This window comes from Leopardus geoffroyi, chromosome D3 (assembly GCF_018350155.1).
Source record: "Leopardus geoffroyi isolate Oge1 chromosome D3, O.geoffroyi_Oge1_pat1.0, whole genome shotgun sequence".
In the NCBI taxonomy this organism is placed as follows: domain Eukaryota; kingdom Metazoa; phylum Chordata; class Mammalia; order Carnivora; family Felidae; genus Leopardus; species Leopardus geoffroyi.
The window spans coordinates 78,081,665-78,094,871 of NC_059339.1; the positions used below are offsets into that span (position 1 = coordinate 78,081,665).

The 13,207-nt window shown below is 42.6% G+C and overlaps 1 long non-coding RNA gene across 1 annotated transcript; it reads right to left on the minus strand.

Moving 5' to 3' along the window:
* Nucleotides 1–6,500: 6,500 nt before the first annotated feature.
* On the minus strand, nt 6,501–8,146 carry LOC123588134. Its single transcript, XR_006707721.1, has 2 exons — nt 7,669–8,146; nt 6,501–6,774 (listed from the first exon to the last, which is right to left on the minus strand). It is a non-coding gene; the product is annotated as an uncharacterized LOC123588134 (long non-coding RNA).
* Nucleotides 8,147–13,207: the final 5,061 nt, after the last annotated feature.

Below are 13,207 nucleotides of genomic sequence, written 5' to 3' on the forward strand. Positions count from 1 at the left end.
GCGGGGCTCAAACTCTGGAGGCGTGAGATCATGACCTGAGCTGAAGTTGGACGCTCAACCGACTAAATCACGCAGGTGTCCCCTAAGTATTTTGAAACTCATCCTGTTTCTCTATTTTCTCTGGTGCTAATTCTGGTCAGTTCTTTTTTATTTCTCTATCAGACAAAGGCAATAGATTCTTTTTGAAATTTAAGTTGTATTATTTTAAGTTTTCCAATCCAGTGGTTTTTAGTATATTCAGAGTTGTAGACCATCACCACTATCTTATCGAATTCCGGAACACTTTCATCATGCCCCCCCCCCCCCCCCCCAAAAAAAACCCCTATACCCATTAGCAGTCACGCCCCAACCCTTCCTCCCCTCAGCCCCGGGCAATCAGTGATCTACTTTCTGTCTCTAGAGATATGCCTAGTGTGGGCATTCCATATCAACGTCATCATACGACGTATGGTCTTTGGTCACTAGCTTCTTACACTTAGCATAATGCTCCCAGGGTTCATCCATATTGTAGCCTGTATCAGCCTTTCATTCCTTTTTATGGCTGAATAATATTCTCCAGTATGGATAAAACACCTTTGTTTATACATTCAGTTGATGGACACTTGGGGATAGTTTCTTTATTAATAAGTTTTCCTGCCTCCTGGGTTTCCTCATGCCCATGCATAATCTATAATATGTCCAAGATTCTCTTCTTAAAAAACTCTGATCACAGCACCCTGTAATCAGAAACCTGTGGGGGCGGCTGGGTGGCTCAGTTGGTTAAGCATCTGACTCTTGATGTCTGTTCAGACCATGATCTCAGGGTTTGTGAGATCGACCCATACACTGGGCTCTGCGTTGACGGGGTGGAGCTTGCTTGGGATTCTCTCTCTCTGCAAACCCCCCCCCCCCATAAACAAATAAATAAATGTAAACAAAAAAAAAAAAAAAGAAAGAAAGAAACCTGTGTGAGTTCCCCAATGGTTCACATGCAGAATAAATCCTTACCTCACCCTCCTGTTTTAGTCATTGTCTCTTATTTTCTTTCCACAAATGCCCCATGTGGATGGACCCCTCTGACTCTCCAAATGGTGAACTCCTATGAGCCTTCCCTTTGAAGCCTTCCTCACCAGCCTCTGGGTGAACAGATGATGCCTTGGCACTTTCTACATTTTCCTTCATTAAAATACTTATGATTCTGTATGGTAACTATTTCTCCCTGAATTGTCACTCCTACCATATCATGGCAGCCCTCGGAGGAGAATGCGTGTTTCTTATTCCACTCGCTGGTGCCTTCTTTGTGACTAACTCAGAGAGGATACCTCGTCAGTGATTATTTCATACGTGTGTACCTTGTTTAACCTTTACTTTAAAACTTTTATGGAGTAGCTTAATGTGCCGGGCACGCGATGTTTCTGTTGGGAAAATGAAGTCAGCCACTTTGTGACTATCACCCTAGGAACGAAAGCAGAAGGGAATGATTTCATGCTGTGGCTCCTACCCCTCCTCCCCCTTCCTGAAGATGACATGCTTTTACATGAATTATCTTCTTCTGATCTCACATCGTTCCTGTATCAGGCAACTATTGTTCTTCTCATTTGAAAACAATTTGGAAGCGAGACCAGGGAAGCTTGAATGACTCGCCTGTCAGAGATCACATATCTAGAATTAAGGACCCTGCTCCTGCCTTATCCTGTAACCTTCTAAGACACTTCCTAAGGAAGAAAGAGATCCTCAAGGAAGAACAGAAATGCCGGACTTGATAATTTCACAACTGGGGGGAATGGTCCTGAATAAAGCATAGTTTTGTACGAGTCGTGTTTGCAAAAGCTTGTGCATTTATAGATGTGCTCCCTTTGCGTGTCTGACGCAGGGAAAAGAGAGCAAAGCGAGTCTTTTGCATCCCAGCATCAGGCTGAGGGTGCTGTGGAGGAAGGCAGAGCAACGTGCCTGCCAGAGCCTTCAATTTCTTCCAGAACAATTGGCCCCAAACCCGTGACAGAGAGGCCATGACATCCAGGCTTAAAACAACCGAGAACAGAAGACGGTGTTTAGATAGAATCAGGATCATCATTAAGTATTTCAAGACAGGGGCGCCTGGGTGGTTCGGTGGGTTAAGCGTCCGACCTCGGCTCAGGTCATGATCTCACGTTTCGTGGGTTCGAGCCCCGCACTGGGCTCTGTGCTGACAGCTCAGAGCCCGGAGCCTGCTTCAGATGCTGTGTCTCCCTCTCTCTCTCTGCCCCTCTCCTGCTTGCACTCTGTCTCTCTGTCTCTCTCAAAAATAAACAATGAACATTAAAAAAATAAAACACAAAAGAATGTCAAGACAGTGGCAGCAAGACCATTAAGCGGATCAAAGGCATGGGGGGTCCTGAACAGGTCACAGTCCCGTGAAACTGGCCCTGGGCAGAGTGGCATATCCAGATACACATTTGTTCTCACAATCACGGAGAAAGCAACAAGGGCACACACACCGCGAAGGCATACGGACCCCAAATATGTTACCTTAAAATTTCTTTACTATAAAGTAGCTTATGTCATAAAACTTGTACTTTCTAGGTGCCAGACATGGTTCCAAGAGCTTTGCAAATACTGACTCATATTCTTCTTGAAAACTCTACGTGGTAGGTACTATTTTTATAATAGCCACTTCATAGATGAGGAAATGGACGCATGGGGAGGATTCGTGTAAATTGCCCCATATTCTACAGAACTCAGCCAGCCTGAGTCTGTGCTTCTGACCACTGTAGTTGTGGCCTCGTAAATAAAAACAAGACTTGTTCTCTTCACTACATGACTCTGCACCAACGTGTCTCAGAAAATGTCAGTTTTGAAGGGTATCTTATGTGTTTCATCTTAAAAGAGAGAAAACTAAATTCATTGCGGGATTTTGTACAGAACTGCATGGATCCTTCCCATTGTCACAATCCAGCCTGCCCACGGATATTCCTTTCCTGAATGTTCTACACATCTGAGAAACAGACTAATATACAAAATAGCAGCCCTAAATGAACGACAAATCAAGAATGAACTCTCCTGCCTCTGCTCCAATAACAAGATAGCTTTCAAGAAAAGCAGGTAAGTTCCTAAACAAACAAACAAACAGAGAGCATTTACTGTAGCTCCCAGGAATGCCTCTCTACTCATTGCCAGGGAAAACAACGAGCATTTTGAACGTGAAAAAAAGATTAAGTTGGATTTTGTGCTATAAGAAAGAGTCAGGTATAAACTAAAATTTACAAAGCATTTCGTTCGAAGCGTTCAAAGTAAATACAAAGTGATGGTATACGTGTAATAAACTTTCATTATCTGGAAGCTTCATAGATTCAGCCCTGTTAACCTTCTGTGAGATGCTGGATACCTCTATTGTTTCTGTATTTTATTTACCTCTGTGTGTGCTTTATCTTCCTGATTGGGAATTAGGATTGTGGATTTGAGCCTCCCTGACAATAAGACAGCAATCTTCCTTCCTTCCTTCCTTCCTTCCTTCCTTCCTTTTTCTTCTTTTCTTTCTTTCTTCTTCTTTCTTCCTTTCTTTCTTTTTTCTTCTTTCTTCCTTTCTTTCTTTTTTCTTCTTTCTTTCTTTCTTTCTTTCTCTCTTTCTTTCTCTCTTTCTTAAGATTTTATTTTCAAGTAATCTTTACACCCATCGTGGGGCTTGAACTCACAACCCTGAGGTCAAGAATCTTCACTGATTGAGCCAGTCAGCGGCCCTAAGACAGTATTTTTTCACTGAGTTTGAATTGATCTAAACTAAATTATATAAAAATATTGAAGAATATTAAAGAAAATAATCTCACTGTATAAAGATACATTTAAAATACGTTTTCCTGGGGCTCCTGGTTGGCTCAGTCCCTACAGCATGAGACTCTTGATCTTGGGGTCGTGAGTTTGAGCCCCATGTTGGGTGTAGAGTTTACTTAAAAAATGATTTCCCTAAAAAGTAGCTACTCCAAAGCTGTCAAAAGTTTCCTGAAGGATACTGAAACCAGGGAAGAACCCTCTGGAGTTCCTCGTGCATTGTTCCTCAGGCAACCTTGGGTTTGTCTCCTGCATTATGTTGCATTTGTGAAAGACAAAACCCTTACCACAAGGAGAACATTTTATTTTATTTTATTAATTTTTTTAAATGTTTATTTACTTTTGAGAGAGAGACAGAGAGAGACAGAGAGTGAGCAGGGGAGAGGCAGAGAGAGAGAGGGAGACACAATATTTGAAGCAGGCTCCAGGCTCTGAGCTGTCAGCATAGAGCCTGACACAGGACCTTGAACTCACAAACCATGAATTCATGACCTGAACTGAAGCCGGACGCTTAACCGACTGAGCCACCCGGCACCCCGAGAACATTTTAAACATGCCAGAGATTCCGTTAGTCTGTCATCTTACACTGGTTTATGGTAAATGATTTCTAGTTACATCGACCCATTTTCCAACCCTCCCATCTCTTTTCCCTTCTCTGCTCGCCCTCCTCTGTCTCTCTAGTGTGCGGGGCCATTGTCTATATAATGTTCTCATCAGAACTGCATTTTGCAGAACGTTCTTTTCCAATAACAACTTTAAAAAGAAGTAAAGCCACTTATCCGCAGACCCACTAAAATCTCCAATCCAAACAATCCATCCTGGGTTCATAGGGCTTCATGAAGGAGTCAGAGAAGTAGGTCAAGTGGGTGAAGTAGGATGCTTCATCTTGGACACATTCTGTTTCATTCCTTGACTTGACAGACTTGTTGCAGGAAAGCCGACTGATCCCTAGGGACAATACCACTTTCCTCCTTTCTTCTTTTTGTAGTTGGAAAAGTTAAAAAGAAAGAAAACAACAGAATGTAGTATAACAAACCTTAGCATACACAAGAAAGTAGTCCAATTTGTCAAAAATAAACACATGTTAGTGATAAAGTTGAAGTTCCGTTGAACTCCTGGGTCCTCTTTCCCTTGATTTCTCCCCAGAGGGCACCACCATGATGATTTGGGCATGGTATCACATCAGCCTGTGTTTTTATTTCATCTACAAACATGTATTCTTTATAAATAGGATGTAGATATTGCTTATATAGATTTATAAATTTACAAACACTGTGTTACAATCTTGCTGAGATCAAAATGAGCGACCTTGATCTCTCAGGATAAGACAGGATGAAATTTCCCTAAATTGTGCCCTCTATTCTAGAAACTATTCCCTGGAGCAAATGTTAATTTCTGGAGTAATCCGAGCAATAAATCTTGACTACAAACAAGAATTCTTGAGGTGAAAACTCTTTGGACTTGGTGACTATGAGCCACTGGTAGAAAATGAAACTCAGTTGGTATTATCTCTTACCTAAAATCTATAAACTTGAGGAAAGCTTTCTCTTGGTACATTTCTGACATTAGATTTTTCTGGAAAACTGATTTTTTTTTCCTGCAGATATCAAAATCTTCAGGTTGTCACATAAATACTTGCTATATTTGCAGTCAAATGCTCTACCACTGAGCTCTACCCCTTACACTTGCTATATTTTAAATCCCTGGATAAAAGATGTGACGGTAGTCACAATTTTATCCATCCAAATGTATATTTTTCATGTTAGTGTGACATAAGTTTCAGAAATAACATTTGAAATGCAAATCGGTCCTAGTATTTATAAATTTCTCTTTTTTCTACGTGGAAAAATTCAATGGTTGTCAGGAACATACACAGGAATGAAAAATACTTCAGAGGTGTATACTTCTATACTTCAGTCTTAGAGAAGACTCTAACAGTTCTATGAAAAACAGCTGACTGTCCTCACATTTTGGAATGTAATGCTACCTCACCACGAGTAGACGTCAATGAAAGTTGGCATGTTAATAAATCTAGTAGTCTAGTGCCACCTTGCGACTGATCTGCTGAACTACACCCATCATGTACGATTTTAGAGAGGAAGGACTTCGTTTCTTTAAAAGGTCCGTTCATCCCCTCAGTTTCCAGTGTGTCGGTTATTGGATTGACAATGTCTGCTAGTAGGGTGATGAGACATCCCAGCTTTCCTGGGACCCGCAGGCCTTCCAGGACACAAGACTCTAAGGTTTAAAACCAGGACAGTCCTGGGTAAACTGTCATAGTCTGTGCTCTACCTACTACTAAGTACAAAGTGCTGTCTGGGCACTGGGGAGATAGCAGTAAGATAGGCAAGGTCACTGTTTTCATGGGGTGCATGTTACTTGGAGGGACGCGGACGATATGTAATCACGTAAAAGCTAGCTGGCTGTCAGTTACACAAATTACTAAAATAGGTTGGTGTAAGAGTGACGGCGTGGCTCTCTTAGGTTGAGTGCTCGGTGACAGCGGAGGTGACGTTTAAGAGCTGAATGACACACAGGAACGGGTCATATAAAGACAGGAAGAAGAACATTCTGGGCAAAGAAAAATGTTAGAACAGAACCCGTAGGTCAGAGATAAGCTTGGTGTATTTAGGGAACCCAAAGACGTCAATGTGACTTGAATTTAGTGGGTGTGTTCATTTTCTAGGGTTCTTGTCACAAATTGCCAGAAACTGGGGGGCTTAAAACAACAGGAGTTTATTGTCTGTCGGTTCTGGGGGCCAGAGGTCTAAAGTCAAGCTATCAGCAAGGCGATACTCCCTCTGAGGGCTCTAGGGGAGGGTCCTTCCTTTCTAGCTTCTGGTGGTCACCAGAAATCACCAGTGATCCTTGGCTGGTAGATATAGCACTCCCATCTCTGGCCTGTCTTCATGTGGTCCTCTCCCCGTGTCTCTGTCTTCAGGTGATCTTTCCGTTTCCTTGTAAGGACATCAGTCATTGGATTAGGGCCTTCTGTAATGACATCATATGTTGATGACATCTGCAAAGGTCCCATTTCCAAATAAGTTTACATTTACAGGAAGCGGGGGGGGGGGTTAGGGATTTAACATATGTTTTTGGAGGACACGGGTCAAGCCACTACAGTGGACAAGACTGGAGGTGATGCAAGAAGAGAACCCAGAGGTAGGCAGGGCCCAGATCATGCAAGAATTTGTAAGGGAAGAAATAAAACTCTGAGTTTGAAGGAGCAGAGAGTTGTGATATCCCAGCCATTTCGAAGGAAGATTACCATTGTGGGGAGACAGGCCAGAAAAGGATATGAATGCAGAGAAAGGAATTAGGAGATGGTTGACATGGCTTGGGTTATAGAGGCAATGGTGACGATGGAGAAGAATTGGATGGGGTTGGGTTACATTTTCGAGATAGAACTGATAGGTTTCCTGATGGACTGGATGCTGGTATGATACAAGATCAAGGATAACTGCTAGAGTTTTGACGAGAACAATCTGGTGGATATTTCTGCTATTGCCTGGGCTGAGGAAACCTGGGGGACAAACAGGTATAGGGAGGAAAATGAAGAGTTTTATCTTTGCAGTGGGAAGACAGAAGAATACCATTTCCAGACTCCAAGTTACATGGGTGTGTGAGGAAAGAGAGCCCCAGCTGTCTCCAGAGGGAGGTGGGGAAAGAGGAAGGAGATGTTTTTATGAAAAACCAGGTTTCAAATGGGACATGAAAGAAAAAAAGAGAAGGCTCAGAGAAGAATGTGAGAGGAGAAAGGGAGTTTCTGATGATACACCGTGAGTCCCACAGAACACACTGGCAGGTTTGGGAGGTTGCAGAGGAAGGAAAATTGGGTCACAGCAGGGCTTGTGCCTAGTAGTTTGGGGATGATGGCTGATGTACAGGGCACGGGCTGCTGTTGGTGACTGAGGTGAAGCGTTCGTGAATCCTGAAGGGATCTGCACGATGATCTCAAAGGGGAAGGCTGATTTAATGTATCCGGTTAGGGAGCCACCAGGCCGTTGTTCTATCTTGCAGTTTACGGGGAGCACGGCGGAGGAGGCGAGAACCAGCCACTTCTCGGGAGACAAGGAACACGAGGCTCCTTGACAGCTGGTGGAGGGCTGGCTGTAGCTGAGGCAGGAAGCTGGGCACCTTGGGTTTTCTTGATGGCCCAACTGAAGCGTGGGGGAGCTCTGCTCATGTGCCCAGTAGTCATGGTACAGGGTTAATGAGTTGCTCTGTTTATAGCTACAATTTGGAATCTATGTGCTGAATCCGGAACCTTCCATTTGCTGGCATACTTGCACACTCTCACTGTCTTCCACCTCCACCAACTGGTTCGAAAGCCTACGGGTTGATTTCATTTTTTACCGTTAGTTCTTACCTGATGAAAGGCAATATAAGACAGAGATGGGAATGGGAATGACGTCACACTGAAAACGTCGATTAAAAAAGAAAGAAAGGAGGGGCGCCTGGGTGGCGCAGTCGGTTAAGCGTCCGACTTCAGCCAGGTCACGATCTCGCGGTCCGTGAGTTCGAGCCCCGCGTCGGGCTCTGGGCTGATGGCTCAGAGCCTGGAGCCTGTTTCCGATTCTGTGTCTCCCTCTCTCTCTGCCCCTCCCCGTTCATGCTCTGTCTCTCTCTGTCCCAAAAATAAATAAACGTTGAAAAAAAAAAAAAAAAAAAGAAAGGAAGGAAACGGAGACCTGGGCTCATAGGAATGCATATTTATTTTCCTTTCCTAGGCACATCAGTGGTCTTATGTTTAGGCTGCCGGGCGGGGCTACGACCCTAGAAACTCAATGATAAATAACCTCTCTGGTTAAAGGAGAAGAAACAAGAGGAAGGGCAAGGGTGAAGGTACATTTCTTTCTGTTTGTTTTTATTTTCCAGTTTCAACGGGTCAGGTCAGAGGCTGAGGGTCCAACAGGGCTGGTACACCCTGTCATCTAGCACGTTCTAGGCCCTGTGTAGGTCCATCGGTCCCCAAGAAGGGGAAGCGAAACTGGCTTCTCTTCTCAGCCCCTCATTTCTGGAAAGACCTACATAGACCTTTTCTTTCTTAATACCTCCAGAACGTGTTATCAACCACCACAAGGGTATCGGGAAGGTGAACTGCCTGGGCTAGAGTTAGTTTCCCTCTTGTGTTCTGGAATCGGTATGTAGGGTGGCGTGACTAGGAAGCTCTCTTTGGGCAAAACAAGCTTTGTTTCATTTTAAACTTAACATATTTTGCTTAGCTGTTTACGTTATCGTTTATAAATGCTAGACTTCATTCTGTTTGGTGTGTAGATTTATGGATTTTGACAAATGCATAGAGTCGTGTAACCACGACCACAGTCAAGATATGGAGCAATTCCATTACCACCACCGCCCCCGCCCCCCCTGCCAATTCTGTCATGCTGCCCCTTTGTACATTTAATCTTTTAAAGTAAATTACGTTTACTGGGCGCCTGGGTGGCTCGGTCGGTTAAGCGTCCGACTTGGGCTCAGGTCATGGTCTCGCGGTTTGTGAGTTCGAACCCTGCGTCCGGGCTCTGTGCTGCCGGCGGCTCGGAGCCTGGATCCTGCTTGGGATTCTATGTCTCTCCATCTCTCGGCCCCTCCCCTGCTCATGCTCTGTGTCCCTCTGTCTCTCAGTAATAAATAAATAAATGTTAAAAATTTTTTTTAAAGTAAATTACATTTTTATTTATTCTCAGGTACTTGAACTGTGTCATTTGGGTGAATCTTATTTATTTATTTATTTATTTATTTATTTACATTTTGGAAAGATGAACCAGTTTCCCTTGATAATACCAGCACCATGAATCAAATATCCCCGTAATGGGACGACAGATGTTGTCTGTGCCCATCAGGATCAAGATCGCCCTTTGATTTCACTCCTTGCTGATATCCATAGGAGCTCAGGTCTCTTTACGATTCCTCCACTCTTCCTCATAAAATAGTTATTGGCTTCCTCACCTTTTTTACTGATTTGTTTTATATGTGTTCAAGCAACTCTTAAAACATGGCGTCCAGAATTAAAACTCAATGCCCCAGACGTCGTTATTACACCCCAGGGACTTGGCTAGCACACACTTTCTTCCTTCCAGTTTCTGTCTGAAACCGCAGTGGCATTTTCGTTCCCTCAGCCATAATTCATTGTTTACTGACAACGAGTATCTGGTCAATTAAATTAAAAAAAAAAAAAAATTAACACTTGGCTGCTAGTTCGTTTAGTCCTTAGCCCGTAAATGTGGCACTGGGATTTTTTTGCATTCAAGTAAAGACTTTTATATTCACCTTTATTAACATTTGTAAAAGTATTTATTTATTTATTTATTTATTTATTTATTTATTTATTTGCATAATCTGTATAGCCAACGTGGGGCTCGAACTCACCACCCTGCGATCAAGACTGGCATGTTCCTCCGACTGAGCCAACCAGGTGCCCCATACCCTTATTCATATCTTCAGTGTGAAATTGGTCCAACTTCCAGCCTGTAAAGATGGGTCGAGATCTTTCTGTGACGTTACGCATATGCTCTCCTTGCTCAATATTCCATTACGGATGGAATGCACCCAGGCATTTCTCACGCACTGCCTTGTCAGCGCCCCCCCCCCCCATCCTTCTTTAATCCTAATGACCTCTTAGCCCATTTTCTCCTTTGCTCATATCTCTTCAAAGGCGGAAGTTTCCACAGCTGGAGTCACCTAAACAATGTGATGACAGAGGGGACAAACCCAGTGGGTACGGGAGAACCTGCAGCTCCATTGGTGAGCTCCTGTTTAGGGCGTTCTCAGGAGACTGATAGCTTGGCTCTCGGCCAGAAAAGTGAATTGAGAGGCTAGTAAAAAAAAAAAAAATGGCTTATGATTGGGACTATTACCTTATTATGGCATGTGAGGCAAGTCATAGAAGGAATATGATCTGGTTTTCAAGGATAAAAGGAATGATCGATCAATATTTCAGCAGTGCATAATTAGTGAGTTCTATATAAAATGGGGACAAATAGGTTGGATTAAATTATAAAGGTCCTGTGTGTCACCCTTACATGTGTGTTTTACTAAGAATGCAAACAGTTTTTTCATTTTATAGGACCTATTTCTAGGGCACTCTGTATTCTTTGCTACTATTCTTATCTATCTCTCTATCTCTCCGTATCTACTTTTATTGTAAGAACACTAAACATGGGATTCACTTTCTTAACAAATTTTAAGTACATTTTTTTAAATGTTTATTTATTTTGAAGGAGAGGAAGAGTGTGAGTGAGGAGGGGCAAAGGGAGAGAGAGAGAGAGAGAGAGAGAGAGAGAGAGAGAGAGAGAGAGAATCTGAAGCAGGCTCCAGGCTCAGAGCCAGCACAGACCCTGACTCAGGGTTCCATCTCACAAACAGTGAGATCATGACCTGAGCCGAAGTCGGAGGCTTAACTGATTGAGCCACCCAGGCGCCCTCTATAGGCAAGGTTTTGTACAACAGATTTCTAGAACTTTTTCATCCTGTATAACTGAAACTATTTACCACTATTTCTTTAACTTAAGAGTTTTTGATAATAAAGTATACGGATAGAACTGATGCTTTCATACCACAGGTATTATTTAGCATAATTTCAGAACCAAGTTTTATAACACCTAAGGCATTTTATTTCCTGTTAAATTATTCCAAACATGCACAACATGAAAATAAGATAATAAACATTCATGTAACGCTACCCAGATCTGAAAAACAACATTTCTGTTATGTTTATCTCGGATTTTGGAAACACGAGGTAGAGTCGAAGCTGTTTGTGTCCCTCCCGACCTCTTTCAGATTCATTTTCCCTTTAGCCGTCTCCAGAGGTAACCACCTGTTACCTCCATGATGATTCATGCAGCTTTGTTTATTCACCTTGATCGCTATATAGCATTTCATTAATGAATATTCTAAATGTAAACATTTCCCTATTGGTGATCATTTAGATGATCATGAAATTTTTCGGTATTCAAACGATGCTGCTGTGAACATGTTGTGCTTGCTTTGTAGGTCACTTGTGCTCAAGCCTCTAGCGCGGATACATGTGGAAATGAACTTTCTGGGTAACAGAGTCCCAACATCGTCATGTTTAGTGGAAATGGACAGATTTCTTTTCAAGGGGGTTGTAACAATTTATACCCCGCTATTGGCAGTCTTTAAAATTTTTGTCAACTGAATGGGTGTGAAGCGTAGGTCTTTGTGGTTTTAAGTCTTTTCGCTTTTCAAACATCAGCTTTTTTCGGAAGTCATTTGCATGCCCAACAAATAGCCCTATAAAAGGTGTAAAACTGGGGTGCCTGGGGGGCTCAGTTGGTTAAGCGTCTGACACTTGGTTCCTGCTCAGGTCGTGATCTCACAGTTTCATAAGTTTGGGCTCCAAGTCGAGCTCTGAGTTGGGCAGCAGCAGATTCTGTCTCTTCCTTGCTCCCTGCCCCTCCCCCACTCTCACTAGCTTTCTCTCTCTAAAGACAAATAAATAAACTTAAAACAATGTACAATTTAGTGGTTTTAGTTGCCGTCATTTTTTAACGATGTCCTTTTCCGTACAGAGGTTTTGAGGATTGATGCAGTTAAACGAATTGATTTTTCCCTTTAATTGTTTATGCTTTTTGTATCTTCTGCAGGACTTCCTTATCACAATTCAAAAAAAAAGTTATTCTCCTATGTTTTTTCTGAAATTCAAGAAGTTGGCTTTTCACATTGAGGGTTTTAATACTCCTAAAATGGGCTTTTATGCATGGTGTGAGCTTATTAGGATCTACTTATCTTTCTTTATATGGTTAACCAATTGACCTCAAGTAATTTATCAAATAATTAATTCTTCCCCACTGATTTATTTTTTTATTTTTTTTTCATGTTTATTTACTTTTGAGAGACAGAGAGAGACAGAGCACGAGTGGGGAAGGAGCAGAGAGAGATACAGAATCCGAAGCAGACACAGAATCTGTGCTGACAACTCAGAGCGGGACGCAGGGCTCGAACCCACGAACTGCAACATCATGACCTGAGCCGAAGTCGGACACTTAACTGATGGAGCCACCCAGGCGCCCCATCTTCCCCACTGATTTATAATGTTAGCTCAGTGACATATCAGGTTTCCTATTTACTTTCTAGTATGTTTTAACTATCCTTTTGTCTTTACCATGTCAAAATCTCAATGTCTTACTTATTATATGCTATAGTGATATTTCTTTTTTTTAATTTAGTTTTTATTTTATTTTCTTGCTTTTTAAAGTTTATTTATTTATTTTGAGTGAGAGAGGGAGAGACAGAGTGAGTGGGGGAGTGGCAGAGAGAGAGAGAGAGAGAGAGAGAATCTCAAGCAGGTTCCATGCTCTCAGTGCAAAGCCAGATGTGGGGCTCTATCTCGTGAACCGTGAGATCATGACCTGAGCTGAAATCAAGAGTCGGACACAACCCACTGAGCCACGCGGGTGCCCCA